The sequence below is a fragment of the Pseudophryne corroboree genome, chromosome 1 (assembly GCF_028390025.1).
Source record: "Pseudophryne corroboree isolate aPseCor3 chromosome 1, aPseCor3.hap2, whole genome shotgun sequence".
Taxonomy (NCBI): Eukaryota; Metazoa; Chordata; class Amphibia; order Anura; family Myobatrachidae; genus Pseudophryne; species Pseudophryne corroboree.
Genome location: NC_086444.1, coordinates 989,121,562 through 989,148,667, shown reverse-complemented (window position 1 = coordinate 989,148,667; position 27,106 = coordinate 989,121,562). Strand labels below are relative to the sequence as shown.

Sequence of the window (27,106 nt, the reverse complement as noted above, 5' to 3'; positions counted from 1 at the left end):
TTTGTCTCTCTTATTTCCCGTCTATATGAATCTCCCTCCACTCAAGTTTTGGGGAATAGTATTCTCTCTTCCCCTTTCCTTATCCAGAGTGGCACACGACAGGGCTGCCCCTTGTCACCTTTATTATTTGCCTTAGCTTTAGAACCCTTAGCTGTTTCCCTGAGAAACTCTCCCGAATTTGCAGGCATAAAAATCATGGACACCACGGTAAAATTATCACTGTATGCCGACGACATGCTGCTATTTATTTCCCATCCTGATACGTCCATCCCTGCGATTGTCTCCCTGATTGAACAATTTGGTTCTTTTGCGGGATACAAGATTAATATATCCAAATCCGAGCTCCTCCTCCTTTCAGGGGACTCCTCCCTCTTTCCATCACACCCGGTCCTGTCCCGATTCCCAGTTACCCGAGATAGTCTTAAATATTTAGGAGTTCAGATCCCTACTTCTCTCCCGGATCTATATGCGATTAATTTTGGTCCTATTTTGTCCAAGGTGTCTAAAATACTTACTGACTGGGCGTCCCTGCCCTTATCTCTTATGGGTCGTGCAGAGGTTATTAAATCTGTGATATTTCCCAAGATTGCTTATTTCCTGCTTATGCTCCCTATTGCCCTCGTTGAGAAAGATGTCCTTTTCCTTAAGCAATGTTTCACGAGATTTCTATGGGCCGGAAAACGACCAAGAGTCCCCTATGCTAGATTGCAGCTATTACGTGAAGAGGGAGGTATGGGAATCCCAGATCCAGTCCTATTTAGTAAAGCAGCAATGTACAGGTATATCACAGACTGGCTTTGGGGCAGATCAGTATTTACGAACCTGACACTTGAACTGGCCGTATTTCACCCTTTCTCTCCTGCTGCACTCTTACACACCCCAAACTCCCGCCTCCCATCTGGGATAAAACAGAATATTTTGTTTTGGCATACATATCGAGCATGGCAGGTCACACACACTAAAGCACAGAAAAAACCTGACACCTCTTCACACTACGTTCTGGGGTAACCCATGTTTCCTTCCTGGCTTTGATAACACACATTTTTTGAGTTGGAGAGAAAAGGGGATCGCAGCTATTAGAGACATATATGACCCAGGAGGAAACGTAGTGCTTTCTTTCTCTGACATCCAGATAAAGTTTGGTATATCCCACCGGGAATTTTTTATGTACCTACAGGCTAGGCATTTTGCTCAATCCCAGTCTCATCCTATGATTTCTGAGGCTACCACAGACCCGCTGCGCACCCTAATGGTGCTCACTAAAGATTGTCCTTACCATCTCAATTATTTCAGAAACACCTTTAGGGTCTCATATAGAGACCGGCTCTGGGAACCCGCGCTGTTCTCATGGTCCAGAGATATCCCCAATATGGGATCGAGCGCTGAATTATTAGATAACATTTTACCCATTTTTAGGTCCTTATATTCTGCCTCTTTGCAAGAGGTACACTTGAAAACGCTCCAAAGGGCATATATAGCACCTAATCAGAGGGCACACATGGTCCCAGACGACACTGGCTGTTGCATCAAATGTACTGCGCAGAATGCCACCTTGTACCACAATATGTGGTCTTGCCGGAAAATATCTAAGTTTTGGTATAAGGTGGTCGCTTATCTCAACACAGTATTTAACTTACAGTTAATAAAACGTCCTAAGGCTTGCTTGTTACTTGATTTTAGGGAATGGTCTCTTGGGCCTGAAGATAGAGATATTGCTCCGGTAATCTCTGTCATTTTGACAATTGCCAAGAAACAAATTCTTAATAATTGGATCAAACCGTCTACCCCTTCTTTGATGGCTGTAAAACACATGACCCTCCGAATTATTTATTTTGAGAGGCGTGCTACTCTTCCTGACATAGAAATGGGGGTCAGGCGGTTTGCCAAGAAGTGGGAGAGGTACATTGATACTCTAGATCCGGACATACAATCTTTCATCTATAAATTATTTGAGACCACAAAGTGGTACCTGTATAGACAAATCGATAGGGCCTATTGATAACTTAGGCCTATGTACTGTTCCTTTGAGACCTCCTGTTCTTTTCCTAGGAAATGTAATCATACTAATCTTAATACCCCACGCTGTATGTTTAGTCCGAGGCCAATTAGATACTGAACCTTCTCTTTGGTTAGAATGGCTAACCATGCCGGAAATGCCTTTTTATTATTCTTAATTAAGATGTCTTTGGCCGTTACTCATTCAGGAACTGATCATACTTGTATTGTCTTCCCCATTTGTCCCCCCCCCCCCCCTCCTCCTGTCTGTCTTCTTCATTGACCTCTCCGGTATATTGATGTTCTGTGAACTCTCAGGTAAAACTAGGTGCTTGACCTTGGGTATATGATGATTTCGTATGCTGAGACGCAAACGGGTACTGTTTTCATCATTTCTTAGACCTCATGTAGATTAAGATTGTCCATCCTTTGCCTTTTACCCAAGCCCACAGCTACCGACCATATATGTATTTGTTGATTTCACTGATGTGATTTAAAAGCACTTTACGTTGGAACACTGTAACTATACCGGTTTCTCTCCGGTCTTTGGTTTGTCTGTACCATGAAGGTCTTCCCTGTTTTTTGTATTTCTATATAAAAATCTAATAAAAATTGTTGAATTAAAAAAAAAAAAAGGAGCCTGAGCACTGCGGTGAACGTCTTTCATTTTATCATGGGTTATGGTCATGACCTCTGGTAGTACTCTCCCAATATAACACAATCCCTCTGAGCTCGGGGCAAGCCACTGGTACGCTTTCCTCCCACATATGAAATAGGCATCATCTGGGAGAACATAGGGGACAAAATATAACATCACCATATTACAAATTTTCCAAGTAAAGAAACCAATCCCTAGTTCTCTCATTTGCTCAGTACAAGTATCGGGCTGGATGATATGGGCACAATACCCTGACGATACTTTTCCAACCCACATGGTCTTGCTTCCACGGGTATACCTATACCGAAAATACCTCCCACTGTTGGCTATCTGGCGTACAAGTTCAGCAGACAATATCCCTTCACAGTGCCTGCGAGCTCCATGACTACCAGAGCGCTTACTGATACCAGCCTTTACTCGAGTGATGTGCTGCTCCTGAGATCCTACAAATTCGTACTCGCCATCAGAACACATTCCAGATCCCCGCTCGACCTCTCTGGGACCCTCACCAAAACAAATTGTCCTGATCAAAAACAGAATTACTAGTAGAACCCAAAACGCAGTCTCTTGTGATAGATCCATTTCGTTAGGGGAAAGAAGGAAAATAAGAAGGAGAAAAAGGAAAATGCAGGGGGAGGTGAAAAAAGAAAATGGTGCGACAACCGTCCTAGATCTTGTTGCTCTCTGTGCTCAGGTGCCTTTCAACAGTCCTGTCTCTCAACTTTCCTGGAACAAACACTCTAGTGTCTCTTTGCCTTGCTCTTTGAACACACAGTTCACTTTGAACGCACAGTTACCAAACTACTTTGTCACGAGTTCTCTCCGGGTCAGCGACCTTCTTGCAGTGGGACGGGTGGACCCAAGTCTCTCTTTCGGCATCCTTTAATGCTGTCATGCTGGTTAACAAGACTTGATATGGTCCTTCCCACCTGTCTATGAGGCAACCTGAGCGTAAGAAATTTCAAATCATCACATAATCCCCAGGCTCAATGTCATGACAATCACTGTTCGGTAGGTCAGGAATCACCAGCTTTAGATTTCTTTGTTGATTTCTCAGCTGCTGGCTCATCCCAACCAAATATTTCACAGTCACTTCATTATTACATTTCAACACATCCTGGGGGTCTATCATTACATGAGGTTGTCGACCAAAAAGAATTTCAAAGGGTGATAAGTTAAGTGGAGACCTGGGAGTGGTTCTGATGCTGTACAACACTCGTGGCAAAGCTTCTGGCCCCAACAATCCAGTTTCAGCCATTACTCTGCTCAGCTTGTTCCCATCAGTTTGCACATGACCTTAAAGACTTCACCTGTAAAATGGGTACCCCTGTCACTTTCAATCATTCTAGGGATACCATGTCTACACACAAATTCCTGACCAATTTTCTTTGCAGTGAACGTAGCAGTATTTGTGGCAGCAGGGAATGCTTCTACCCAATTGGAAAATACATCAATACAAACTAACACATATTTCAAATTCCTACAGGGTGGTAACTGTATGAAGTCGATTTGTGTTACCTGAAAAGGTCCGTCTGTCGGAGGGATATGGGATGGCTCTCTTGGTATTGTCTTTCCAATATTCTTCCTCAAGCAAGTAAAACATGTCATTGCTCTCTTACCTGCATGAGAAGAGAATCCTGGCGCACACCAGTAGGCTCTCACCAGCTCGCACATACCCTCTTTGCCTAGATGAGTCAGACCGTGTGCCACCTCAGCTAGACTTGGAAGGTATGCTCTGGGGGCTACTGGCTTACCGTGTCCACCTGTCCAAAGTCCTGAGGACTCCTGGCCATATCCCTTTGCCCTCCAGACTGCTCTTTCCTGTAGGGAACACAAAAATTTTGCATTTTGTTTAACTGTTGTGTGTAATCAGTTGTGTGAAGTAAACTGTCTCTGGATGAGAGAAAAGAGGGGAAAAGTAGTAAATAAAAAAAAAGAAAATGTCAGGTTTGGCATTCACCAACAGGCTGTCACACCATCATGCATATCGGTGTCTGTACACAGTCTCCCTTCACCAGTATTCTCATTCTCCACCCTTTGTGCATGACCAGGCACACTGCATAAATACTGGTGTCCTTATGCTGGTGAGATATACTGGATTTGGGCGGAGCTCTGAAGGACCAAGTAGGCATGTGGCGTTTGAACTGTGATCGGGTCCATGTATTGTACCTTCCAGTCGGTGAACGTAAGAAATAAGGAGGAAACTTTGAAGAAAAATCACAAAGAGGTTAGTAACAGATAAGTTTGTAGAGGCAAAGAGGATTTTATAAAATTTGACAACTGGATTGGGCACTATGGGGAAGTGATTCTCTACTGTCTATACCCCTAAAAAAAATTCTATGTGTCATATCTCTACTGGGACTATCCCAGCCATCAATCCAGTGTCCTGTCCATCCTAAGTTCATAGGGAACCCGGTATCTGTGAGATAATTTCCTCTACCTGTGATGGACATGCATCTAGAACAGTGAAATGCAATATTAGTCTTCGTGGGAATCCAACATACTTTGTACTTCCTGGGCGGGAGCACGCTATATGTATACCATATCTAACAAAACTCCTGTTAAGTTAATCAGGGGCCATTTCTGCTAGAGAAAGAAGCAAAAGTTTAGAGGCCTCATCTTAACCCCAGCAAGTTTTGTCAAAAGGGTAAAGTTGCATTTATTCCGTCCTTCCCATTAATCGAATCTGTGTTTTCTATATGGCTCGTGATCCCTTACTATATGTCCCTTGATCCCGTCTATGTGTTTAATAATGTGGCTTGTTTTCTCTGTCTAGGGGTCTATATTGACTATGTGTTCTACTACTCCTACAGTCTCTGGCAAAATGCCCTTTATTTCTACAAATGTAACATATTATCGGTCTTTTCTTACTACCCGGGTTTTGGGGTTTATGCTGATGAGGCTTTGCTGCAAGAGCCTGTAGACTTACTGTCATCAGCTTCTCCTCCTGTTGTTTCCTGCGCCTAGCAACATTCTCGTGGTGTTCCATTGCGCACTCTCTAAGACAAGCTACTGTGGCCTCTCTCCAATTAGGCAAAAATGTTTGTACCCTGTCTCTTACTGTCTTATTGAGCCCGTCCATTAGCACAGAGACAGCCATCTCCCTGTAATCTGCATAGTTCCCTGTATCTGATACTCCAACGTATTTATCCATTATTTGCAGAGCCCGATGGAAATATTCAGATGCCATTTCATTTTCCCTTTGTTTTATGGAGAAAATTCTTCTCCACTTAACAGTAATGGGGAAATACAACTCTAGTTGCCTGTTAATTCGTTCCACATTCTCCTGATTGTGTTCGTTAGTCATAGGACCATCCGACTCTAATCTACAATCAGTGATACATTTTTGGGTGTCAATATTAGGGGGTAGGCACGCTTTTAAAAGTATCCGCCAATCTTTGTTAGCTGGTTCAAGAGCATTACCCAGATCTCTGATAAACTTCTGACATCTGGCTAAATGCTTCCGGGGATCGGGGAATTCTGAAATGATTGACCGCAGCTCAGCTCTGGACCACGGGCAATACATTGCATTATTCCTGGTGAGGATTACTCCCTGACTATCGGTTCCCCCATTGGGAGTTACTATTTCCAAGACAGGATGTAATCCTACCATTCCGTTCCTAATCTGTTTACTGTAAAGTGTTGTTGTCTCTGTGCAATGACCCGTCTCACACTTACCGGTAGTTGTGGCCTCACCAGTTCTTTCAGTGGGGAATACAGTTACTGCTCTAACTGGATGGACAGGCCCCACCTGAGTTTCCTGCAAGGCGACTGCCTGAATGAGAGCTGTGATTTGGCTGGGTCCTTCATCTTCTTGTGACCTATAACCTTGAAAAGACTTCAAAACAGGATACATCTTGCAAAAATTAGGGTTAATACGTTTCTCTTGCATTCTACTATCATTTACAGATATACCATTGACTGTAGCCATCTCTTCCCTCTCAACCTGTGTCGATAATAGTGTGTTTGTGTCCTTATTCCTGCTAGGTTTGGACCCTGCTTTGTGGGTTTGTTCCCTTTGCATTTCCCCCTCTTGTTGTCATAGTTTTAAACAATTGTTATGTCTAATCCTTTGTTTTCTGGATTTAAGCAGACATATTTTACTACTTACATTCTGCAGTACCTCTGGTTCAAAGCTGCCCACCCTAGGGAATGGTACCCTATCTTTGTCAGTCATACGTACCCATTCAGACAAAAAGTCTTCAGTGTGTGGACCATATTTTACACACATAACAAACCTCGCTGACCCCTTGGGCCACGGCTCTTCAATCTGAACCCTGGCTACCATACATCCACCGCTTGTGCAATTGGATCCCATGGCGGACTTTTTCATTTTACGCAATCCCCAATTGCACTACATGAATATACGGTGAAAGTTCTTCGAGTGCTTTCACCCACTCCTTCTCCGCCGAGTACCACAACTCACTCCAATAGTGACCACCGCGTACCCAGTGAGGTCGACCTAATTGGTTTATATTTACTGTAAGTGTTAGGAGTGACTTACCTTTTCCAGCAAATATCCACCGCTGGAGATTTTCCTGAGAGAGACCAGCAAAATCTCCCTATGCACTTTTTATACACAAATCACCAAATCACGCTTGCGTATGCTCTACACAGCGCTAATGATGCAGCGATTTTACACAAAAGCTCGTAAAAAGAAAGTATCAGGTTGCACTATATATCGCACCCACAAACGCACGGTCCAATCGCACGACATATAGGTACTTGTTACCTATCTGCCGTACGACCACGAGTCGATGTACAAACTGCGACCCTCAGCCGGAGCGTAACAAAAAACCTTTTTACTTCAATACTATACAATGCACAATTCCCTATTACGCTCCTTTGCAAATCTCCTCACGATTTGCGTATTTCAATCTACTGTATACTAACATGAGTCACCCGCCTCACGCCGCCAAGCCTCCACTTACTTGGTGTACCACACGACGGGATCCCGAATTCCACGGGGTTCAACTCACTCACTCCTGCTTTCACTCATTCAAATATGCTTTGTTTTTCTGCACAGAAAATTTTTCACTCGTTCTGGTCGGCAGCTTTACCCCCAGAGGCAATACAGTTTTATACTAATCTGTTTTAGAAACCGGATAGTTATGTGCTATTGTAGCATGGCTACTGTCCTACCTTTTAACTGAACGAAACTATCGTGTAATTTGTACTTATCGTCCTCACTCTTACGAACTTTGCATAAACACGCGACCGTGCGTGTCTTTTACGCTGCATGCGCAGTCCTGTACTTTGTCCGAGACAAGTGTACAAAACCGTGCGTCCGCAATAAAACAAATCCCACAACTCTATAAATGTGAGCAATACTAACTACTATTGCCCACTAGACACAACTTGTTCTGTATAAACTTTTATGCAGAACTGTGTTTGTGTCTTTACACTTACTTCCTTAAATACATTTATTTCAAATTTACCTATATAGCAACAAATGTATCCGATTTCACACAGATCTATAATGACTGCAATAATCTATAATTTAAATGATATGATTCAGATTGGATAGCTATCTTGCAGAACATACACTGATATAAATATACACATAATTACAATTTTTTATATATATATATATATATATATATATTATATAATTTACTGGCCTCCTATGAGACTCATTCACCCATTCAGTGCTTCTAATTTGCATATCAAAGATGTTTTGCCTGCCTGTACTAGTGGTTGAACCAGTTAATTAACATTTCAATGCCTATCTTATAGCAAACAGAGAGTTAACTAAATCCTGGGAAAGAAGAAGAGAAAAAAAAAAGAATTTTTTTTTCTGTGTGCAATTTCTTACACCAAGCCAAGCATTTATCTCACCATTTCTCTCTCACTAGGCCCAATTGAAACTATTTGTAATTGACTATGGCATGGGTTAAATAAATTCATTGGTAACTCATAAATGGTGCTTGATGTGACAAAGGAAACTGATTGTTCTGAGCAGACTGAAAATCAGCTATTTAGAAAGTGACCTTCCTAAAATGGTCACTGCTCCTCCCCCTTCCACATCCATGAGGTTTACACAAGATGGTTAGTCCAAAATGGAGGACAGACCATGCGGCTTCCTTTGTCACAAAGAAATCACAAATTATACAAGCACCAGAAGTTATTTTAGGCCTGAGTTTAAAAAAAAAAACCTATATCAATGCTATGCAGCAACTTTTAAATGTACTTTTAAATCTACTTAACAGATAAACAATCCAATCTGAATCAAACACAATATCACTTATTTGAACTTTGTTGTGCAACAATGTGAGAGGGTATGCAAAGTATCGGTGCCCTTTTGTGTATGCTTTTGGTGCCAAAAAAAATAGCTTTTTTTTTCTTTCCTGTTTTACGGGCTCTAGCAGCATCTCTGCAGACCAGACAGAGCAGACGCAATCTAACAGCACACAAATAGGGTTTTCAGCACATCCATCGACCATGAAAAGGTTACGTAGGATGACTTTCCGCCCTTTGCTGATAGATTAAGTCTGCTATGACCTGTTAGGCTGTGAGCATGTGAAAACCGGACGATGCCCCCAATTGTAAACACTGGTTTACTTACAGCTTATACTTTAAACACACTTAATACACTTTTAATATTGGGCCACAGTAATTAACCTTTCACCTTTATATTATTTACAAACCTTACGTACACAAGGTCGCACAGTGTACGCACTCTGCGTATGTACGCCGAAAGGGCGTAGGGACTCCACAGTTTGCGTACACAGGCCTATACGCTGTTAGCACAATGCAGCAGCCAGAGTAGCTGTAAATACACTTTAAACCTTAGCAAGAAAATGGAACACGACACCAATTGTAATTCAAAACTAGGTTGGGGTCTAACCCACCAATGGTTCTTTACTTGCAGGGGGTAACAATATAAACAATACAATACTATAGAATAATGGCTACAGTCAATGGTACATACTTGTTTGGTTTTCGCCTGTGCTTCCCAGTCTGGTCCTCAGTCATCAGGGTCCTTAAGAGTCTGTGTGTGACCAGGCATGCAGCTGGCTCTTTTATACAATCTTCCAAAACCTAACACAATGGATACTGTAATCTCTTTGTCCATTGGACACAGGGATGGTCATTTACAGTACAGGAGAGGTCATAGGTTGGTTTGAATAGGTGGGCGATGTCTGTTCCAGATGCACTTGTAGGTGGTCTCCTCTGGATTCCCGCCGCATAACAAATGTACAGTAAATACAGTTTATATTTATATTCTGCTCCTGTGCATAACTATTCGCAGGAGCGTGCGATCTTCTGCAAACCAACACCGGAATATTGCCCTTAAAATACCCTACAGCTGGATACCAAACACCACCTTATAACCTTGTTCTGTCCCATCCTATCCTGTAAAGGTGAATCCTTTTGTTCTGATACCATTTAAACTGTTGTAACTTGCTGGTGTGATGCAGGGAGACTATGTGTACATTGTGCACTATTTGGATTAAATATGTAATGTGTTTTTATGGCTTTTCCATGTGAATACAAACACTACCGTAAATACTCATACCACACGCTAGCGCGCAGGACCACGGGAGCGACCATATGCAAATTGCGAATATGTGCACGCACAGCAGAATAAGTACGCGCACGGAGGCCCTCTGTGTGTAGTTTGTACGTGATGTGTGTATTGTAATATTTTTTTACTTCGACAGCGGTTGTACCGGCACAGGAGGTCCCATAGGGGGCGTTAGTTTAGTTACCAGTGTATTCAATAGTGTGGAGGAGGTAGCCCAAGGTTGGCCATTTTGCACCCCCGTTGCTACAGTTCCACTGGGGGGTAAGGAACCCACAGAACCTAAACCCTCAGCTGCTATGTTATCCTCAAATGTGTCTGCAGCGTCAACACCACGCAGTGTGGGATCAGCCCCAGCTCCGTTGCCCTTTGTCAAGAACGAAGAGAAAAGATTGGCTGCGTGTTAGGTTCCTGGTGCTCAGAACAAGGGAGGTGTTATGAAGCGAGTCCAGAGCACCAGGACGTAATGCTGGGAAAGGGGAATGGAAAGGGAATAGCCCCTGGCGCCCTATCTCCGTTGTCTCGCCCGTGCTGTCAGTACACTCTTGCGAGACTATGGTTGCTTGAGCCCATGGCAGCCGCGTTTGAAGGGCGGATTACGTCTGCCCAACTTCGATGCCCCCTCAGGTCTTAATGAGAGACAAAGAGTGAACCGAGACAGGGTGATAACAAGGGGCCCTCTGACTAAACAACAAGGCCAGGGGCTACTAACAAACCTAAAACCAAAGTATGTGCGGCTTGCCGCCAAAGGAAAAGAACAACAAAGGAAATGCTGACCACACGCCGACACAATACTTTTGTGTACCGGCGGTGAGAGCATAAGCAGAACCCTCTGCAAAACACCAGTGACAGAAATAATAACAGAATACAGCGGCCTAGGCCGACGGACACGGCAGAGCCGCTACTCACGGAACCGGTACGAATACTGGCAAACGGACAAGAACCCCCAATGCTGCCGACACAGACTCTCAGAACTGGAGGACAGGCAGAATCCCAAACAACAGACCGGTGGACACCAAGAAGCCAGAAACTCGACCAGGCATAGGCAAAGCCACCGGACTTCTGGACAGGAACGCTTCACGGCAAGACACGGGATCAGACACAGGAATCGACACAGGGACTGACACTGCTACACAGGAGCTCAGGAACTGGCAGGTACAAGCTCAGAACTCAAGCAGACTGGAAACCTAGAAATATCACCAGCGTCTGTGAATAGCACTGAGCCAGCATATAACAGAGAGGCCTAATTAATAATCTCATGCAGCTGCCCTGTTGCATGACTCCAAACTGACAAGATGCAATTAGCAGCCAGGTGAGGCTGAACACATGGGAACAAGCTGCAATTACACAGACTCACCAGCGGCAGCAACCAAGAGTATTCTTAAACAGAGCAACGGGAAATCCTGGCCTGCAAGACAACTTATAAACATAAAATACCTAACTGACATGCAAAACAGGAATGAGCCACAGCCGTGGCTCATAACAGTACCCCCCCCCACCCTTAAGGAGGGGTCAAAGGACCCCAAAATACAGACTATCCAAAACAAGGGATACAAAAAAAACCTGACACACTGGTCTAACAGACACGAAAACAGAAACAAGCTGCAACCACAGCTTGTAACAGTGCCCTCCCCCTGACGGTGGCCACTGGACACAAGATAAGGGAAAAAAATCTTTTTTTTTTTTATATCAAGGCAAGAGTCAAAAATTATTTCTTTTTCTTCTTCTTTTTACAAAGCTCTTTAGGTCTGACCAAGGTAATTCCCCAAACATTGTCTGAACTGATGGTACCACCCAGCAAGGCTGCGTTCAAATCAGAGACAGGTTTCTTACTCTTGGGAGCTGAACTTTCTGGCAAAGTACTATTATTAGAAGAAGAAGAAGTCAGAAAAGCACATCCTGCAGTCAAAACAACGGGCTGGGACTCTTGTGCCGAGTTTACAGTATTTGGTGGACTCTCAGCAGACAAGACGGGTGACTTAGAGGAACCTGAAGCAATTTCTTTGGAACCATATCTTTTAATAATTGCATCACTGAATGCTGGGGGATCCTGAAGAATGGGATCTTCAGCTTTCATTAGGCTGGTCGCCCACTCAAAAGGCTCTCCTCTAAAAGAATAAATCAGATAGAGCACAAGGTTTTCTGAAGTGATGCCCAGAAATGGTCTAGACAACATAATAATGTAATAGTGTTTGTAAAGCGCCAGAAATTGGGCTAAGTCCCCATCAAAGATTATGGATGTTGAGACATCAACAGAGTCAGGATCTGCCTCCTTCCCATCTGAGTGACTGGAGTGCTCTGCCAGGACCTGGTCACCATTGACCCCACTCGAGGCTGAGACTCTCTGAACCCCACCCGGGGCAGTGACTTTCTGAACCCCACCCGGGGCAGTGACTTTCTGAACCCCACCCGGGGCAGTGGCCTTCGAGAACCCCGCTGGGGCAGTGGCCTCCAGGAACCCCGCTGGGGCAGTGACCTCCAGGAACCCCGCTGGGGCAGTGACCTCCAGGAACCCCGCTGGGGCAGTGGCCTCCGGGAACCCCGCTGGGGCAGTGGCCTCCGGGAACCCCGCTGGGGCAGAGGCCTCCGGGAACCCCGCTGGGGTCAGCACCTCGGATTCTTTTACTGGGACCGAGCCGTCGGCCTCCCTCTCTGAGTCGATAATTATCGAAACTTCTCCCGGGACTATGACTTCCGGGACTTTTGCTGAAGCTATAACCTTCAGCACCTCCACTAATGCTACGCCTCTTAAGTTCTTTCCTGGGGAAGCGACCTCTAGACCCTTCTTAGAGGCTGCGTCTCTCGAGACCCCACTTGAGGATATTACTTCAAATATCCCTTCTGGGGTTTTGCTTCTCGAGTTCCCTTCTAGAACTATGGTTTTAGATACCCTTTCTGGGGTTGCGCTTTTCAAGTCCCTACCTGGGGTAACAGCTTCTGAGACCCCTTCTGGTATGGACACCTGAACTATAATATTTGATGTCCCTCTATAAGCTAGGGCATCGGGTACCGCTCCAGCACTCTGGGCATCGGGTACCGCTCCAGCACTCTGGGCATCGGGTACCGCTCCAGCACTCTGGGCATCGGGTACCGCTCCAGCACTCTGGGCATCGGGTACCGCTCCAGCACTCTGGGCATCGGGTACCGCACCAAGATCCTGAGCATCGGGCACCACTCTAGGAACCTGGGCATCGGGCACCACTCCAGGGGCTTTTAACTCTGCTTCAACAGGAACCTCAAGAGAGGAGAGAAACATTCTCTTTTGATTCCTGAATCTATAATGGGGCTCCCTTGCCCAAGGACCCCAATTATAGGACAGAGAGCTTTCTAGTGTGGGTTGTGTGACAAGTACCTCTGCCACAGTAGAGACAGGAGTAGGTCTTGTATTCTGACTCAACTTGGCCAGAGGGCAAGACTCGTCACCACACTTTGGCTTGCGCAACTCACAGGTCTGCAGATAGTGGCCTAAACCCCCACAATATAGGCATAAGTTTAAGTTTCTGCGATGCAGACGCTCCTCTTCTGAGAGCCTGGGCCGCAGAAAACTTTTAAACCTTTTCTCTTCAATTAAACCAGAGGATTCTCTTGTCACCATACTGTGAACAAGATGTACTCTCAACGACTTCTGGCAAGATGAGCAAGATTTTAGTCAGAAGGTTTTGCAGTTGCTTTAGGGATTGCTGCAAAACTTCTAGTCGCTCTGGTCTCAAAGCACTGAAAGCAGAGTTCAGGGCTGCGAGAGATGCCTGCAGGGCTTGCATAGTAGACATAGGAGGATTTAAGACAAGGCAAGGCAAGACTAGACAAGGCAAGACTACATTTTTAAACTAGACAAAACAAGACTGTTTTTTTTTTTTTTTTTTTTTTTAAATACCGGACTGGATTCCGCATACTGAGTTCTAGACAGGACTGGATTCTAAACACCGGATTGGATTCTGCACACTAAATTCAAGACAGGACTGGATTCTAAACACCGGATTGGATTCTGCACACGGAATTCTAAACAGGACTGGATTCTAAACACCGGATTGGATTCTGCACATTGAATTCTAGACAGGACTGGATTCTAGACTAGACACTGGACTGGGCCAAAAAAGAAAAAAGTTTTATTTCTTTTTTGTGGTTGGGCTGGTGATAATGGCCCTCATTCCGAGTTGTTCGCTCGGTAAAAATCTTCGCATCGCAGCGATTTTCCGCTTAATGCGCATGTGCAATGTTCGCACTGCAACTGCGCCAAGTAAATTTGCTATGCACTTAGTAATTTTACTCACGGCTTTTTCATCATTCTGGCGATCGTAATGTGATTGACAGGAAATGGGTGTTACTGGGCGGAAACAGGCCGTTTTATGGGCGTGTGGGAAAAAACGCTACCGTTTCCGGAAAAAACGCAGGAGTGGCCGGAGAAACGGAGGAGTGTCTGGGCGAACGCTGGGTGTGTTTGTGACGTCAAACCAGGAACGACAAGCACTGAACTGATCGCAGATGCCGAGTAAGTCTGGAGCTACTCAGAAACTGCTACGAGGTGTGTAATCGCAATATTGCGAATACATCGTTCGCAATTTTAAGATGCTAAGATTCACTCCCAGTAGGCGGCGGCTTAGCATGAGCAAATCTGCTAAAATCCGCTTGCGAGCGAACAACTCGGAATGACCTCCAATGTTAGGTTCCTGGTGCTCAGAACAAGGGAGATGTTATGAAGCGAGTCCAGAGCACCAGGACGTAATGCTGGGAAAGGGGAATGGAAAGGGAATAGCCCCTGGCACCCTATCTCCGTTGTCTCGCCCGTGCTGTCAGTACACTCTTGCGAGACTATGGTTGCTTGAGCCCATGGCAGCCGCGTTTGAAGGGCGGATTACGTCTGCCCAACTTCGATGCCCCCTCAGGTCTTAATGAGAGACAAAGAGTGAACCGAGACAGGGTGATAACAAGGGGCCCTCTGACTAAACAACAAGGCCAGGGGCTACTAACAAACCTAAAACCAAAGTATGTGCGGCTTGCCGCCAAAGGAAAAGAACAACAAAGGAAATGCTGACCACATGCCGACACAATACTTTTGTGTACCGGCGGTGAGAGCATAAGCAGAACCCTCTGCAAAACACCAGTGACAGAAATAACAGAATACAGCGGCCTAGTCCGACAGACGCGGCAGAGCCGCTACTCACGGAACCGGTACGAATACTGGCAAACGGACAGGAACCTCCAATGCTGCCGACACAGACTCTCAGAACTGGAGGACAGGCAGAATCCCAAACGACAGACCGGTGGACACCAAGAAGCCAGAAACTCGACCAGGCATAGGCAAAGTCACCGGACTTCTGGACAGGAACGCTTCACGGCAAGACACGGGATCAGACACAGGAATCGACACAGGGACTGACACAGGGACTGACACTGCTACACAGGAGCTCAGGAACTGGCAGGTACAAGCTCAGAACTCAAGCAGACTGGAAACCTAGAAATATCACCAGCGTCTGTGAATAGCACTGAGCCAGCATATAACAGAGAGGCCTAATTAATAATCTCATGCAGCTGCCCTGTTGCATGACTCCAAACTGACAAGATGCAATTAGCAGCCAGGTAAGGCTGAACACATGGGAACAAGCTGCAATTACACAGACTCACCAGCGGCAGCAACCAAGAGTATTCTTAAACAGAGCAACGGGAAATCCTGGCCTGCAAGACAACTTATAAACATAAAATACCTAACTGACATGCAAAACAGGAATGAGCCACAGCCGTGGCTCATAACAGTACCCCCTCCCTTGAGGAGGGGTCAAAGGACCCCAAAATACAGACTATCCAAAACAAGGGATACAAAAAAAAACCTGACACACTGGTCTAACAGACACGAAAACAGAAACAAGCTGCAACCACAGCTTGTAACAGTGCCCTCCCCCTGACGGTGGCCACTGGACACAAGATAAGGAAAAAAAATCCTTTTTTTTTATATCAAGGCAAGAGTCAAAAATTATTTATTTTTCTTCTTCTTTTTACAAAGCTCTTTAGGTCTGACCAAGGTAATTCCCCAAACATTGTCTGAACTGATGGTACCACCCAGCAAGGCTGCGTTCAAATCAGAGACAGGTTTCTTACCCTTGGGAGCTGAACTTTCTGGCAAAGTACTATTATTAGAAGAAGAAGAAGTCAGAAAAGCACATCCTGCAGTCAAAACAACGGGCTGGGACTCTTGTGCCGAGTTTACAGTATTTGGTGGACTCTCAGCAGACAAGACGGGTGACTTAGAGGAACCTGAAGCAATTTCTTTGGAACCATATCTTTTAATAATTGCATCACTGAATGCTGGGGGATCCTGAAGAATGGGATCTTCAGCTTTCATTAGGCTGGTCGCCCACTTAAAAGGCTCTCCTCTAAAAGAATAAATCAGATAGAGCACAAGGTTTTCTAAAGTGATGCCCAGAAATGGTCTAGACAACATAATAATGTAATAGTGTTTGTAAAGCGCCAGAAATTGGGCTAAGTCCCCATCAAAGATTATGGATGTTGAGACATCAACAGAGTCAGGATCTGCCTCCTTCCCATCTGAGTGACTGGAGTGCTCTGCCAGGACCTGGTCACCATTGACCCCACTCGAGGCTAAGACTCTCTGAACCCCACCTGGGGCAGTGACTTTCTGAACCCCACCTGGGGCAGTGACTTTCTGAACCCCACCCGGGGCAGTGACTTTCTGAACCCCACCCGGGGCAGTGACTTTCTGAACCCCACTGGGGCAGTGGCCTCCAGGAACCCCGCTGGGGCAGTGGCCTCCAGGAACCCCGCTGGGGCAGTGACCTCCAGGAACCCGGCTGGGGCAGTGGCCTCCAGGAACCCGGCTGGGGCAGTGGCCTCCAGGAACCCGGCTGGGGCAGTGGCCTCCAGGAACCCCTCTGGGGCAGAGGCCTCCGGGAACCCCGCTGGGGTCAGCACCTCGGATTCTTTTACTGGGACCGAGCCGTCGGCCTCCCTCTCTGAGTCGATAATTATCGAAACTTCTCCCGGGACTATGACTTCCGGGACTTTTGCTGAAGCTATAACCTTCAGCACCTCCACTAATGCTACGCCTCTTAAGTTCTTTCCTGGGGAAGCGACCTCTAGACCCTTCTTAGAGGCTGCGTCTCTCGAGACCCCACTTGAGGATATTACTTCAAATATCCCTTCTGGGGTTTTGCTTCTCGAGTTCCCTTCTAGAACTATGGTTTTAGATACCCTTTCTGGGGTTGCGCTTTTCAAGTCCCTACCTGGGATAACAGCTTCTGAGACCCCTTCTGGTATGGACACCTGAACTATAATATTTGATGTCCCTCTATAAGCTAGGGCATCGGGTACCGCTCCAGCACTCTGGGCATCAGGTACCGCTCCAGCACTCTGGGCATCGGGTACCGCTCCAGCACTCTGGGCATCGGGTACCGCTCCAGCACTCTGGGCATCGGGTACCGCTCCAGCACTCTGGGCATCGGGTACCGCACCAAGATCCTGAGCATCGGGCACCACTCCAGGGGCTTTTAACTCTGCTTCAACAGGAACCTCAAGAGAGGAGAGAAACATTCTCTTTTGATTCCTGAATCTATAATGGGGCTCCCTTGCCCAAGGACCCCAATTATAGGACAGAGAGCTTTCTAGTGTGGGTTGTGTGACAAGTACCTCTGCCACAGTAGAGACAGGAGTAGGTCTTGTATCCTTACTCAACTTGGCCAGAGGGCAAGACTCGTCACCACACTTTGGCTTGCGCAACTCACAGGTCTGCAGATAGTGGCCTAAACCCCCACAATATAGGCATAAGTTTAAGTTTCTGCGATGCAGACGCTCCTCTTCTGAGAGCCTGGGCCGCAGAAAACTTTTAAACCTTTTCTCTTCAATTAAACCAGAGGATTCTCTTGTCACCATACTGTGAACAAGATGTACTCTCAACGACTTCTGGCAAGATGAGCAAGATTTTAGTCAGAAGGTTTTGCAGTTGCTTTAGGGATTGCTGCAAAACTTCTAGTCGCTCTGGTCTCAAAGCACTGAAAGCAGAGTTCAGGGCTGCGAGAGATGCCTGCAGGGCTTGCATAGTAGACATAGGAGGATTTAAAACTAGACAAGACAAGGCAAGACTAGATAAGGCAAGACTAAATTTTTAAACTAGACAAAACAAGACTGGTTTTTTTTTGTTTTGTTTTTAAATACCGGACTGGATTCCGCACACTGAGTTCTAGACAGGACTGGATTCTAAACACCGGATTGGATTCTGCACACTAAATTCAAGACAGGACTGGATTCTAAACACCGAATTGGATTCTGCACACGGAATTCTAAACAGGACTGGATTCTAAACACCGGATTGGATTCTGCACATTGAATTCTAGACAGGACTGGATTCTAGACTAGACACTGGACTGGGCCAAAAAAGAAAAAAAGTTTTATTTCTTTTTTGTGGTTGGGCTGGTGATAATGTTAGGTTCCTGGCGCTCAGAACAAGGGAGATGTTATGAAGCGAGTCCAGAGCACCAGGACGTAATGGTGGGAAAGGGGAATGGAAAGGGAATAGCCCCTGGCGCCCTATCTCCGTTGTCTCGCCCGTGCTGTCAGTACACTCTTGCGAGACTATGGTTGCTTGAGCCCATGGCAGCCGCGTTTGAAGGGCGGATTACGTCTGCCCAACTTCGATGCCCCCTCAGGTCTTAATGAGAGACAAAGAGTGAACCGAGACAGGGTGATAACAAGGGGCCCTCTGACTAAACAACAAGGCCAGGGGCTACTAACAAACCTAAAACCAAAGTATGTGCGGCTTGCCGCCAAAGGAAAAGAACAACAAAGGAAATGCTGACCACACGCCGACACAATACTTTTGTGTACCGGCGGTGACAGCATAAGCAGAACCCTCTGCAAAACACCAGTGACAGAAATAATAACAGAATACAGCGGCCTAGGCCGACAGACGCGGCAGAGCCGCTACTCACGGAACCGGTACGAATACTGGCAAACAGACAGGAACCCCCAATGCTGCCGACACAGACTCTCAGAACTGGAGGACAGGCAGAATCCCAAACGACAGACCGGTGGACTCCAAGAAGCCAGAAACTCGACCAGGCATAGGCAAAGCCACCGGACTTCTGGACAGGAACGCTTCACGGCAAGACACGGGATCAGACACAGGAATCGACACAGGGACTGACACAGGGACTGACACTGCTACACAGGAGCTCAGAAACTGGCAGGTACAAGCTCAGAACTCAAGCAGACTGGAAACCTAGAAATATCACCAGCGTCTGTGAATAGCACTGAGCCAGCATATAACAGAGAGGCCTAATTAATAATCTCATGCAGCTGCCCTGTTGCATGACTCCAAACTGACAAGATGCAATTAGCAGCCAGGTGAGGCTGAACACATGGGAACAAGCTGCAATTACACAGACTCACCAGCGGCAGCAACCAAGAGTATTCTTAAACAGAGCAACGGGAAATCCTGGCCTGCAAGACAACTTCTAAACATAAAATACCTAGCTGACATGCAAAACAGGAATGAGCCACAGCCGTGGCTCATAACACTGCGCTTATGATGTGGTTAAAACAACCTTGTTATTGGAGAGCTGACAAACACAATGATAATAAATAAAAGTTTTTATTAAAATATTAATATACCAATGGAGTTTTAAACACAATATTTTACTAAATTATACATATGTGTATACTCTGAACTGACCCTATATATCAAACAGCAAATAACAATGTTCACAAGATAAATTAGTGGTTGGTAATAATGTTAAAAAAATATAACATACATCAATTTTTTTTACAAATCATGGGAACAGCCATGGGTACGAGGTTCGCGCCCAGCTTCGCCAACCTGTACATGGGAGCGTTCGAGGACGCGCATGTTTGGGGGCGGAGCTTGGGCACGGACCTCATATACTATGGCCGTTATATAGATGACCTTTTCTTTATTTTCGATGGAGATATTGACCTTTTTCTGATTTCACTTCACTTTTGAACAATAATGAGTTTAATTTATCCTTCACTTGTACTGTGGACAGGTCTTCCATCTCTTTCCTCGATATCTCCCTCACTATAGTTGATGGAGTCATTTCGACGACAACTTTCAGAAAAGAAGTAGATAAGTATAATTTTTTACCTTATGACAGCTCACACCATAAACCTTGGATTAAGAATATTCCGTATGGCCAGCTACGACGCATTAGGCATAATTGTAGTGAGTATCATAATTATACGGTTCAGGCTGATGAATTGTCCCAATCACTGTGTGAAAAAGGCTATCCTTTAGAGTTGATTCAAGAAGCTCGTACACGTGTTAATCAGATTGATAGGGAAGATCTATTACATTATAAACAGGATGACTCTAAATTCAAACAGGATCAACCGCATTTTTTTTCACAATATATTAATTCTTCTTTAAAAATTAGGAATATTATTTCTAGCAATTTTCCGATTCTGTTAACTGATCCAATCCTAAAGACAGAAATCGGTGATAAACCATCAATCATTTTCAAACGATCCACCAGTTTGCAACAACAACTTGCCACGAGCTTTTTTGTGGACAAAAGAACTGCGGGACAATCAAATATCTCCTTTAATTCATCACAGTGGCTAATCAAAGCAAAAGGGTGTTTCAAATGTGGTTCCAACCATTGCATAACCTGTGATTTTATACAGAACAAAACTAAAATCTTTTCTTCAACAGATAATATATCTTTTAGTATTAACTCTTACATCAATTGTAATAGTATTTTTGTTATATACATATTAATTTGTAGTTGTCAACTTATGTATGTGGGGCGTACAACTCGCAAATTAAAAATTAGATTTCTGGAGCATAGGCGTAATATACTTAAGGGGCATCTTTTTCACAGTGTCTCCAGACACTTTGCCGAATTTCACCATAAAAACCCACAAGATATCCATCTTATAGGGATTGAAGCGATTTCATCCACTCCAAGGGGGGGTGATAGGTATAGGAAACTTTGCCAATGTGAAAACTTTTGGATCCATAAATTAAGGACCCTTGTCCCTAATGGTCTTAATGAAACAATAGAGTTTGATCCTTAATGTTAGGGTAGATGTATAATTTGTTGGGGGGTTCTTTGTTCTCTGTCCCGATGGCTTCATTCCTTTATCTCCTTATGGGTATATTATTATTATTATTATTATTATTTTTTTTTTTTTTCATGTAATCTATCAGGTAGGGATTTATATAAAAATAAGTTAATAATGAAAAAATTTAAATATTAGGAAATTCAGGATATTAATTTAAATCTATTTGGTCCTATTGTAGTCTCGTGTCTCTCTAAGATAATATCTCTTTTTTCTTGCATGTAAACTACCGGTAGGGATATATATATAAAAATAAATTAATAATGAAAAAATTGAATATTAGGAAACTTAGGATATTAATTTAAATCTATTTGGTCCTATTGTAGTCTCGTGTTTCTTTAAGATAATATCTATACACACCATAGATCTTATATTATGCAACATCAGTAATTAATTATTGTGATGTGTTTGTCTGTCACTTAGATCCTGCAGCTGATTTCAGTCTGCACATTCTTTTATTTATTTATCTATCATCTATTTTGTCCCGTTTTTATTTATTTATTTTTTAGTCCATCTATTTATCTATCATTTTTTTTCTTTCTTATAGATCCAAAAGATCACTCTTGGTCTGTATTTAGGAATAACTGTATGGTTCATGTTGTGGAGAGCTGATTTTTGTTTCCTAATTAAGTACCTGTCTATTGCATATAAACTACACCTGGTTCAATTTGTATGACTACTATAAAGATAGAGAAATGCTAAGGAGGGGATATTCCTTTGAGAAAGTCACGTGATCGTGACGAAACGCGTTAGGCTCCTCCCATTATTTCTCTGACTGCTGACCCATTCATATTGGCACTGCTCCAATCTACTACGGACTGCTCCGGCCAGCGCTTCTCACTGAGCACCTCCATTCTGCTGCCAGTGGCGGTTACCGCTTAAGGACACTCCAGCCTCAGCGAGAGGACTTGCCTCATTACATCTGGAAGTCCTGGCCAACGCCGATGCACGGCGCGCACAGCTACTTCGTTAGCAGCACTATTGACGGCACTGGACGGCACATTCCTCTCCGCATGTGAGTGGGCATAATAAAGGATTTTTACCAGCCCCCGGGAGATCTCAGGAAAAAGCCTTTTAATACAGAGATACCTCCCACTACATGGGAACAGCCCTCATTAGAGCAATTTGCTCAAATCATTCTCCTTATTAACTTGCAGAGAGGGCTATAGTGGATGGACTACACCGGGGATGCCCGGTGTTAACAGCCCAGGAGAGGTAATTTTCTAATCTTCCCTACTTAAGTCATCTGTTGCCGGGACTTTTATGAATCTTAAAGTACATGTTGCCTCTGTACTTTTAGATAGTGTGCAGTCTCACGATCCTTGTGAATGATATAATTTCAGTGAGTAGCCATATGAATGCTACATGTATGTTATATTTTTTTAACATTATTACCAACCACTAATTTATCTTGTGAACATTGTTATTTGCTGTTTGATATATAGGGTCAGTTCAGAGTATACACATATGTATAATTTAGTAAAATATTGTGTTTAAAACTCCATTGGTATATTAATATTTTAATAAAAACTTTTATTTATTATCATTGTGTTTGTCAGCTCTCCAATAACAAGGTTGTTTTAACCACATCATAAGCGCAGCCAATCTTTTCTCTTCGTTCTTGGCAATTTTTAAAGCATATACACAGTGCTTTTTTGGCAGCGCTCATGATGTCGTTTTTAAAAACTATTTGATTAGGCGCTTATAGCAGATCTTGTATAGCTTTGGATTCCGTTGCCCTTTGTAGCTGACATAATCAAAAGCTCAATGCAAGGCAACACAGTACAATTATCAGCAGCAAAATACCTGACAAGAACTCCCTGTGCAGTGTATCAGCACAAACAGGGAATTCAAGAGGTATATGGTGACTAAAAATCACAGAGAAAAATACACACGGAGTATATCCTGTGAACTGATTATATTAAGTTAAACCTGACACACTTAGCCCCCTCAGGTTATAGAATATAGGGATAGCAATCTGAGTGAGAGACATGAAATGGAGGTCACACAGCAGCTGTATGCACACACACAAAGTTACAGTTTGCACAATGCAGAAATTATGACATGCAATAAAACTGCGCTGGACTAGCATTACAGAGTAGTACTGTGTATAGCTAAACACTGAATCAGATATAACAATTATGCACAGTAAAGACTGGATGTATATCACAGGGTACTTGAACTAAATAATCCTGACTAAATGCACTTTTTTTGAACTAACACTGTCAGCAGACATGTAGAATACTTAAGTGTCCTGTAAAATGCACAGCGCTGACATGCAGGTGGCTTCACAGAGGAGGATTTGCCCAGACAGTTAGGACGAGTCACAGGAGTTAGCATCGGACCAGTCCATCTCCTTTTATGCTAATCGCACCACAGTTGGTCTAGGCGTTCATTCAAGCCATTTATGAAGACTTATGAAGACTGGTGGTACAGTAACACTCCTACTAAGAATGGTCTCAAACTTCTTCCAATGCCGAGATCTGACAGTAAGATAACAGCACACTGTCATTGGAGGTTAAAAGAAGGATGAGGTTGGATTACCAGACCACAGTCAGAAGCTCCATTACACTGTATGCCCCACCAACTGGAAATCCATATTTCTGTTTTTAATTAATTTTAATTATCCACCCCAAATTATATACCACCAGAATAAAAACGCATACAAACATTTTAAAAAAATATAATAATTTTAATTACCCAACCCAAATCAAATCCCACACGAGTTAATACCCATATAAAAGTTTGAAGAAAAATCTAATAATAATCATATCTTCCATCTTCAGGTCTTCCACTTCACCCTGAAGATAAAGATACATTTTTGTTTAAATGGAGATAGAATTTCGAAAACAATGTGTAACAAGGTGTAAGTCGGCAGAAAATGTAAGTATCTATGTAACACTGTGCAGTAAACATCAATATAATACAGTAGCAGTGGATTAGTTTCTCATAGACTGCAGTGCACTGTCGCCACATCTACTGAACAATGTAATATTATTACCCCCAATGTAGCACATACACTTAGGGGGTAATTCAGACCTGATCGCTCGCTAGCGTTTTTTTGCAGTGCTGCGATCAGGTCAGAACTGTGCATGCGTATGCACCGAAATGCGCAGGCGCGTCGCACAGGTACAAAGCGGTTCGTTGCTCTGCGATGGGTTTGTGCGAAGAATCCATTCACATGGGGGAACGCAAGGTGATTTACAGGAAGAAGGCGTTTGTGGGTGTCAACTGACCATATTCTGGGAGTGGTTGGAAAAACGCAGGTGTTCCCAAGCGTTTTGCAGGGCGGGTGTCTGACGTCAATTCCGGTCCCGGACAGGCTGAAGTGATCGCAGCGGCTTAGTAAGTCCTGGGCTACTCAGAAACTGCACAAAATCTTTTTGTACCGCTCGGCTGCACATGCGATTGCACACTTGCATAGCTAAAATACACTCCTCGTTGGGCGGCGACTATGTGAACGCAGGACTGCAAAAAACAGCTAGCGAGCAATCAGGTCTGAATTACCCCCTTAGTGTGGCTCAGTTACTATTGCAATGCTGCTTCTTTCTCCTACTCTGCATGTTTCACTGAAATACACCTCTGTCAAAATCGCCTGGTGTGAAGTAACCTGAAGCCATATGGATACTTGCATTAGCCATACCTCCCAACTTTTGAATCCTTTGAGACGTCGGACATCAGAAGAAGGGGTGGAGCCTTGCAGTACGACCCCCCCCCTTTTTTCGTCATTTTGGGGGCGTGCCTAGCGCTCCCATTGCAGCTGGGCATCCCCGCCTCACTCCCCACACTGTTTAGATGCCGTGCGCATGTGTCCAGCGTTGTGATCACCAGCTGCTTTGCAGAGCAGAGCAGCGGTGATCACTGGCTCTTCCAGTCCATCCCTGCCCTGCATGCAAATCTTTTCAATCAATACCAGTTTCTATATCTACTAATGAATTGTACATTTGACCATATTCCTCTTACGTTTGATGTTTTCATTTTTAGAATGGTCTCCTCTAAGTTATTTATTTTTGTCTGTGGAGTGGATATATAAAAACAGAACAGATGAGTATCCTAATAACAGATGAATACTGAGTATTATACAGGAAAATACAAAGTTATGCTTATTTTATTTTCTAGTAAAATGTTATGTATTATGCTGTGAGGTTTGTATGCAGTCATCATCTCTTGCACAACGGGGGTGACCTCAGTTTGGAAGTGCGCAGAGATAGAACAACCAAGTATCCGGAACATTCTGATATTCTTTCTGCGCATACCATAACATCTACATTGGCATGAGTCCAGGAGCCATCTCTAATATGAGTGTATGCATTTGTTTTTAATAAGTGCAATAAATGTCTTACAAACTACGGGCCTGATTGATTCCCGATTGCTGCTGTGCATTTTCACACAGCAGGCGATCAGGTGCTAACTGCGCATGCGTATGCACCGCAATGCGCACGCGCGTCGGACAACAACAAAGGGCATCGCCAGTCAGCGTCAGAATGGGCGTTCGCAAGGTGATTGACAGGAGGAAGCCGTTCGTGGGTGGTAACTGACTGTTTACTGGGAGTGTCAGGAAAAACGCAGACGTGCCCAAGCGTTTTCGGGGAGGGTGTGTGACATCAGCTCCGGCCCTGAGCAGCCTCTTCTCATCGCACTGTAGGAGTAAATCCTGGGCTGCGCAGAGACTGCACAGAGTGGATTTTAGCAGCTCTGCGTACACATAGGATTGCACACTTACACGGCGAATTTACACTTGCCCTGGAGGCAGAGACTATCCTAACACAGGACAGCAAAGTTAGCAGCCCAGTGATCAGGTCTGAATCACCCCCAATATTCACTTTCACCCGCTTTATAGTCCTATATTGGTATCCCAGTCTACAGGGGAAATACTACAGCAAATATGCTATAAGGGAAAGTGAGAATATTTTTGTTGCACATATATATTCTATATAAAAAGTGTGGTCAAGTGGACAGATCTTTATGATTACATTGCTCTATTCCATATTTTATTTGTCTTTATGAATTGGTGTTACAGAGTGGGAAAGCTCTGGAAAAAAAACCACACCATTTTTGACATGTATCTATATTTGTTACAGTGGCAGCCTCTTCCGGAAAACAGCGTCAAACACACCCACAAATACTAGTTTACATTGAAATTGTTATGAAGTAAGATGTTTGCTTGGTATTGTGGAAGTGGAGGCTGCTAACTTTCCACTAAAAGAGGGTTCCTTTTCCACAATTCTTTTTTTCTGAGTCTTATTGTACTGTATATAAGGTAACAGAGAAGCCACACTAGTAATATATTATTCCTGTTCTTACACAGTGATAGAAATCTTGGTAATGCATCTGAATAATAACAATGGATAACACTCTGTTTCTTTATGGCATGAATACAACAGTCTCTTGGGGTAACCAGATGACCCATTAGAATTACTAAAAACGATCTACAAAATGTGAGACTATCAGCACCTAATTTGCAATCACTGGAAGGTATGTGAGTAGTAGCTTGATGTACAGGGGGAAGACCATCTAAGTGCTCCAGTGTCAAATCAAAGTTATATTCTGCTTTTCTACATATTGTGTTGTAAATAAAGTCTACTAATCTAGTGACTAATTTGTCATCAGAGCTAACAGTCATGAAAATGAAACCTATGAAGTCACTAGGAACAAGGACCCCATAACTTACTTATATCTCCATGCTCAGTACAAGCCATCACATTTTAATTGATAATCCTTTTGCTAACAAAATACCATCTTTGTTTTGTTTTCAAATATGTCCTAAATTGCAAGTTTGTACCCCATATAGAGAGCGTTGCACTGTGCTGTACAGGGACCACTAAGGCCATGCACACCCTGGA

General features: G+C 44.0%; 1 long non-coding RNA gene across 1 annotated transcript in view; it reads left to right on the top strand.

Annotated features, from left to right (window-relative positions):
* Positions 1-26,782, top strand: part of LOC134980854 (uncharacterized) — an 83,105-nt gene extending 56,323 nt beyond the window's left edge. Inside the window, exons 2-3 of the long non-coding RNA XR_010190483.1 lie at positions 24,050-24,146; positions 26,572-26,782. This is a non-coding gene — a long non-coding RNA (uncharacterized LOC134980854). The remainder of the gene's footprint in view (positions 1-24,049; positions 24,147-26,571) is intronic.
* Positions 26,783-27,106: the final 324 nt, after the last annotated feature.